The sequence below is a fragment of the Triticum dicoccoides genome, chromosome 6A (genome assembly GCF_002162155.2).
Source record: "Triticum dicoccoides isolate Atlit2015 ecotype Zavitan chromosome 6A, WEW_v2.0, whole genome shotgun sequence".
Classification (NCBI taxonomy): Eukaryota; Viridiplantae; Streptophyta; class Magnoliopsida; order Poales; family Poaceae; genus Triticum; species Triticum dicoccoides.
In genome coordinates, this window is record NC_041390.1 from 562,803,683 (window position 1) to 562,811,234 (window position 7,552).

Here is a 7,552-nt window from a genome sequence, read left to right on the forward strand (position 1 = left end):
GTCGCATGTTATTAATGATGCCACTTCTGCTATGCATGATACTTATGATGAAACTACTTCTATGCTTGATACTACTGTGCCACTTGGTGAATTTCTAGATGAGCAAATTTCTAAGTCTAGAGAAAGAGAAATTAGTGAACCTAAACACGATGATGTTAGTGATGATGAACCTATGCCTGTTATTCCTGAGGGTTATCTTTTTAATAATGAATCTTATGAAGCTATTCTTGCTTGTCCGGATAAACCTGAATGTAAGAGGTTACTATTAAGTGGAGTAAGGAATCTTTTAGAGGTAGGATGAGACCCGACCCTGCTTTTGCTACTTCACCTATCTGTGTTCCTGATCAGGATTATTATGATATTACTGTTGATCCAGATATAATTACTTTGGTTGAATCTGATCCTTTTTATGGCTATGAATCTGAAACTGTTGTGGCACATCTTCGTAAGTTAGATGAAATAGCTGCCCTGTTTACTAATAATCTGAGATCGCGCCACTTTTATATACTCAAAATATTTCCGTTCTCATTAAAGGGTGATGCTAAGAAATGGTTTAATTCTCTTGATCCTGCCTGTGTGCAAAGTCCCCAGGATATGATTTATTACTTCTCTGCTAAATATTTCCCTGCTCATAAGAAACAAGCTGCTTTGAGGGAAATATACAATTTTGTGCAAATTGAAGAAGAGAGTCTCCCACAAGCTTGGGGGAGGCTTCTCAAGTTACTTAATGCTTTGCCTGATCATCCTCTTAAGAAACCTGAAATATTTGATATCTTTTATAATGGACTAACTGATGCTTCCAGAGATTACCTAGATAGTTGTGCTGGTTCTCTTTTCAGGGAAAGAACACCGGATGATGCTGAAATTTTATTGAATAATATGTTGGCAAATGAAAATAATTGGGCACCTCCTGAGCCACCTCCCGAGCCAACTCCTGAGCCAATTACTGAGCCTATTCCTAAACCAACTCCGAAGAAGAGAGGTGTTCTATTTCTCAGTCCTGAAGATACGCAAGAGGCAAAGAAATCTATGAAAGAAAAAGGTATTAAAGCTGAAGATGTTAAGAATTTACCTCCTATTGAAGAAATACATGGTATTAATTTACCGCCTGTTGAAGAAGTATATGATCTCAATTACTTTTTTACTGAAGAACCTCCCGATATCCCGACACAGGTAGTAAAGGTAAATTCTCTATAGATATGATAAAGTTGAAGTCCCTCAATTGCTAGTCAGTGCTTGGATGAGTTTGATGACTTTATGTTTAAGCAAGATGACTTTAATGCTTATTTTGGTAGACAATTAAAGCAGAATACCTTTATGATTAAATGCTTGAGTGATTATATGGATAATATTAGAGGTGAACTTAAACTTGTTAGCAAACATGCTTCTATGGTTACCACTCAAGTAGAACAAGTACTTAAAGCTCAGAAAGAAATGCTTGATGAAATGAATAGTAAGAAAAATGATTATGCTGTTAGAGTGGCTACTAGAACTGGTAGAATGACTCAGGAACCTTTGTATCCTGAAGGCCACCCTAAGAGAATCGAGCAAGATTCTCAAAGAAATAATATTGATGCACCTAGTTCTTCTAAAAGGAAGAAAAAGAAAAATGATAGAACTGTGCAAACTTCTAGTGAACCTATTGCTGAACCACCTGATAATCCAAATGATATCTCTATGTCTGATGCTGAAACACAATCTGGTAATGAACATGAACCTAGTGAAAATGTTAATGATGATGTTCATGATGATGCTCAACCTAGTAATGATAATTATGTAGAAGTTGAACCCGCTGTTGATCTTGATAACCCACAATCAAAGAATCAACGTTATGATAAAAGAGACTTCGTTGCCAGGAAACATGGTAAAGAAAGAGAACCATGGGTTCAGAAACCCATGCCTTTTCCTCCGAAACCATCCAAGAAAAAGGATGATGAGGATTTTGAGCGCTTTGCTGAAATGATTAGACCTATCTTTTTGCGTATGCGATTGACTGATGTGCTCAAAACAAATCCTTATGCTAAGTATATGAAGGATATCATTACTAATAAAAGAAAGATACCGGAGGCTGAAATTTCCACCATGCTTGCTAATTACACTTTTAAGGGTGGAATACCAAAGAAACTTGGAGATCCAGGAGTACCCACTATACCATGCTCCATTAAAAGAAATTATGTTAAAACTGCTTTATGTGATCTTGGGGCCGGAGTTAGTGTTATGACTCTCTCTTTATATCGTAGACTTGACTTGAATAAGTTGACACCTACTGAAATATCTTTGCAAATGGCTGATAAATCAACTACTATACTGTCGGTATTTGTGAGGATGTACCTGTTGTGGTTGCAAACGTTACTATTTTAACAGACTTTGTTATTCTTGATATTCCCAAGGATGATAGTATGTCTATTATTCTTGGAAGACCTTTCCTTAATACTGCAGGGGCTGTTATTGATTGCAACAAAGGCAATGTCACTTTTCATGTTAATGGTAATGAGCATACGGTGCACTTTCCGAGGAAACAACCTCAAGTTTATAGTGTCAACTCTATTGGAAAAATTCCATCGATTATATTTGGAGGTTTTGAATTTCCTCTTCCTACTGTCAAAAAGAAATATGATATACTTATTGTTGGGGATGTCCATATCCCCGTTGAGGTAACATAGTGTCATTCGAAATTTCTCCGGTTCCATGATTATCGGAATGAGTTTGTTAACAAGACTTGATCAACCTTGTTAGTGGATTATTTTTTATGAGCATGAGATGGATGAAACTAGAAGCACAACCTTCTGTACCCTCTTTATATTTTCTATTCTTTAGTAGAAATAAAGTAAAATAGTATTTTTCTGTCTGTTTCCTGACTTATCCGTGCAATATAAAAATATCCCGAAAATAAAAGTCCTCAGGATGCCATGCCAATTTAATATGTTTTTTTCGGGAATATTTAAGGATTTTTAGTGCAAAAATTACCGCGGGGGGAGCTGCCACCTGGTCACGAGGGTGGAGGGCGCGCCCTACCCCCCTGGGCGCGCCCCCCTGCCTCGTGGGCCCATGTGGCCCTCCTCCACTTATTCCTGCACCCATCTTCTTCCTCTGTCTCGCACAAACCCGAAAAACCAACTCAAGCTCGTGTTCCAGCAACTTTTGCTGCGATTTTCGATCTCCTTGCTCAAAGCACCTCTCGCAAAACTTCTTGGGGAGATTGTTCCTTGGTATGTGACTCCTCCATTGGTCCAATTAGTTTTTTTGCTAGTGCTTTATTCATTGCAAATTTGTGCTGCATAGGTGACCATGTTCTTGAGCTTGCATGTCAAATATATATGGTTCCAAGTAGTTCTAATGCTTGATATATGCTCTAGGCACTTGTATGAGTAGTTGCTATCAATCTTATTTAAGTTGGTTCACTTTGTTTGAAGTTAGTAAAAATTTCAGATTGTTTCAGAAATAATGAAGAGACTTTTGAGGGGCTCGTCGAGCCGAAGTTCTAAGGAGAAACAAAAGGAAGAAGAATAGAAGCCCAAATTTAATCTGCCTCGTATCGCAGAGGTCCGGCCGTGTGAATGGCCTTCCGATGACTTCTTGAGGAGTGCCGGGATTTATGAAGATTTCTATCTATTGATTGAGAACGCCGGCCTCACCAACTTCCTCCGCGACCAACGTCATCAGTATCTCTTACTCACAAATACTTTTGTGCAGAACTTCTACTTTTCCCCTAAGAAATCACCTCCAACAGTAGAGTTCCATTTATATGATGTTGCTAGGGAGATGACATTAGCTGCATTTTGCGAGGTTTGCAAAATACCTTTCGAGGGTTCTTTAGATGAACCACACCGTAATGAAATGGAAGCTTATATTAACACTATCACTGTGGGAGAAACCAGGAAGGTTTCTGATGCAAGAATTACTAGCATACATTTCCCTGTTTTACGCTACTTTGCCTTATTTGCTAGTCATTGCTTGATTGGTCGCGGGAACTGTGGGAACCTTAGTATTCCTGATATTATTATTTTTCTCCATGGTTTATACCGCAATAACTCTGTTAGTATGGGTGGAATTGTTGCTAGACGGTTGAGTATGAACCGTACTAAGGGCCCCATCTTTGGAGGCATTTATGCTTCACGCCTAGCTGAACATTTTGAAATACCTATTAGGCATGAGGAGAAAGAAGAAATAGCGCTGCCCCATGCTTATTTAGATTATAAGAGTATGGTAGCGCATGATTTTCTTGTTAAGAATCACGAAAGGGCGCTTAAATATAAATTGTACTTTGATAAACATCACCCTGAGACTATTACTTTGCCTGCTCCCTCTTTGTTTAACTTGTCTGCAGGTACTTACATTGTTCCGTGGGCGGCTGTTCAAGCCTATCGGAATCCTGCACCAGCCTCGGAACCGGAGCCTCCACGAATGTCTGTTTATTCTTGGGATCCTGAGGCGGTTGCCAGCCAGTGGCAGTCAGAGTCCTCTTCATCACATTATGATCCCAACTATTCTTCATCGCAGTACGACCCCAGCTTCACCTACGGATATCAGCCAGGTTATCCCTGGCAATAGACCAACTTAGGCCAAAAGCCTAAGCTTGGGGGAGTACGTATTTCCCACCGACATTACATTCACGTTCACACTCATTGCTAGATGTCGGTGCTCATACTCTTTCACTGTAATATCCATGCTAGTTTATTTTCCTTTTTCCTGCTTTCTTCTTGTGTGTTTAATAAACCTTAAGAAAAACAAAAAAAAATTAGTGTTAGTCTACTTTCCATGCTTGTAGTAGAATTAAAAAGAAAACCCAAAAATATTTCCCGTCCTTCTTTTGCTTGTTGGGAGCTTTCCCGTGTAAATAGTTTTTATTTTTCTTTTCCTTTCTTTGGGGGTCGAGTAGACTATATTGAAAATGCTTAGTGGCTCTTATATGCATGATTGTTTATTTAACTTAGAGCCCATATTACTTGTCTTCTCTCTTGAGTTGAATGCTTGCAGATTCCAGCTTAGTCCAATGCACGTGCACTCCTATTATTATACACACCGTTCGGTCGTGCAAGTGAAAGGCAATAATGATGATATATGATGGACTCATTGGGATGAGAAAAGCTGGTATGAACTCGAACTCTCTTGTTTTTGTAAATATGATGATTCATCGTTCCTGATTCAGCTATTATGAAGTAAACATATTTGCAATGACATTTAGAGATTATAGTTGCTTGTGCCATGCTTGATTAGCTATGAATTATAATGGTTAACCTTGCATGCCAACATGCTATTGAGATGATTATGATGTGGTATGATAGGATGGTATCCTCCTTTAAATGAATTGAGTGACTCGACTTGGCACATGTTCACGCATGTAGTTGAATCAAATCAACATAGCCTTCATGATATTTATGTTCATGGTGGATTATATCCTACTCATGCTTATATTCGGTGTGAATTAATTTTAATGCATGTTTACGACTGTTGTCGCTCTCTCAGTTGGTCGCTTCCCAGTCTTTTGCTAGCCTTCACCTGTACTAAGCGGGAATACTGCTTGTGCATCCAAACTCCTTAAACCCCAAAGTTCTTCCATATGAGTCCACTATACCTTCCTATATGCGGTATTTACCTGCCGTTCCAAGTAAATTTGTATGTGCCAAACTCCAAACCTTCCAATGAAATTCTGTTTTGTATGCTCGAGCAGCTCATGTGCAACTATGGCTTCCTATATCTTCCATGCTAGGTGGGTTATTCTCAAGAGGAGTGGACTTCGCTCCTCATTCACGAGAAAGGGCCGGTAACCGGGATGCCCAGTCCCATGATCCAAAGAGATCAAAGCAAATCAAAATAATTAAACAAAACTCCCCCTGGGACCCGTTGAATGTTGGAGGCACTCGTTGTTTCGAGCAAGCCATGGATTGATGCTTGTGGAGGAGGGGGAGTATAAACCTTTACCATTCTGTTTGGGAACTGCCTATAATGTATGTAGTATGGAAGATACAACCATCTCATAGTTGTTACGTTGACAGTGAAAGTATGCCGCTCAAAATATTATTTATCTCTATTTCAAAAATCGAGCTCTGGCACCTCTGCAAATCCTTGCTTCCCTCTGTGAAGGGCCTATCTATTTACTTTTATGTTGAGTCATCACCCTTCTTATTAAAAAGCACCCGCTGGAGAGCACACTGTCGTTTGCATTCATTATGATTGGTTTATATTGGGTATGACTTGACTGGATCTCTTTTACCATGAATTACAATGTTTAGTCAGTCCTTGATCTTTAAAGGTGCTCTGCATTTATGTTTTGCGGTCTCAGAAAGGGCTAGCGAGATACCATTTTGTTATATCATGTTATGATTATTTTGAGAAAGTGTTGTCATCCGAGTTTTATTATTATGGCTCGCTAGTTGATTATGCTATTGATATGAGTAATTGTGAGACCTACGTGTTATTGTGAGTATGGTTAGTTCATAATATGCTGAAACTTGAATGCTGGCTTTTCATGTTTACAACAACAAGAGCAAACAGAGTTTGTAAAAGTTTTTCTTTTTCTCTTTCAGTTTGTCAACTGAATTGCTTGAGGACAAGCAAGGGTTTAAGCTTGGGGGAGTTGATACGTCCCCGTCGTATCTACTTTTCCAAACACTTTTGCCCTTGTTTTGGACTCTAACTTGTATGATTTGAATGGAACTAACCCGGACTGACGCTGTTTTCAGCAGAATTGCCATGGTGTTGTTTTATGTGCAGAAAACAAAAGTTCTCGGAATGACCTGAAACTCCATGGAATATCTTAGAATAAATAATAAAAAATCCTCGCCAAAGATGAAGACCAAGGGGCCCACACCCTGTCCACGAGGGTGGGGGGCGCGCCCCTCCCCCCTGGGCGCGCCCCCTACCTCATGGGCCCCCTGGTGGCCCTCCGACGCCAACTCCAACTCCATATATTGGCTTTCGAGGAGAAAAAAATTAGAGAGAAAGTTTCATCGCGTTTTACGATACGGAGCCGCCGCCAAGCCCTAATCTCTCTCGGGAGGGCTGATCTGGAGTCCGTTCGGGGCTCCGGAGAGGGGGATTCGTCGCCGTCATCATCATCAACCATCCATCCTCCATGACCAATTTCATGATGCTCACCGCCGTGCGTGAGTAATTGCATCGTAGGCTTGCTGGACGGTGATGGGTTGGATGAGATTTATCATGTAATCAAGTTAGTTTTGTTAGGGTTTGATCCCTAGTATCCACTATGTTCTGAGATTGATGTTGCTATGACTTTGCTATGCTTAATGCTTGTCACTAGGGCCCGAGTGCCATGATTTCAGATCTGAACCTATTATGTTTTCATGAATATATGTGAGTTCTAGATCCTATCTTGCAAGTCTATAGTCACCTACTATGTGTTATGATCCGGCAACCCCGAAGTGACAATAATCGGGACCACTCCCGGTGATGACCATAGTTTGAAGAGTTCATGTATTCACTATGTGTTAATGCTTTGTTCCGGTTCTCTATTAAAAGGAGGCCTTAATATCCCTTAGTTTCCAATAGGACCCCGCTGCCACGGGAGTGTAGGACAAAAGATGTCATGCAA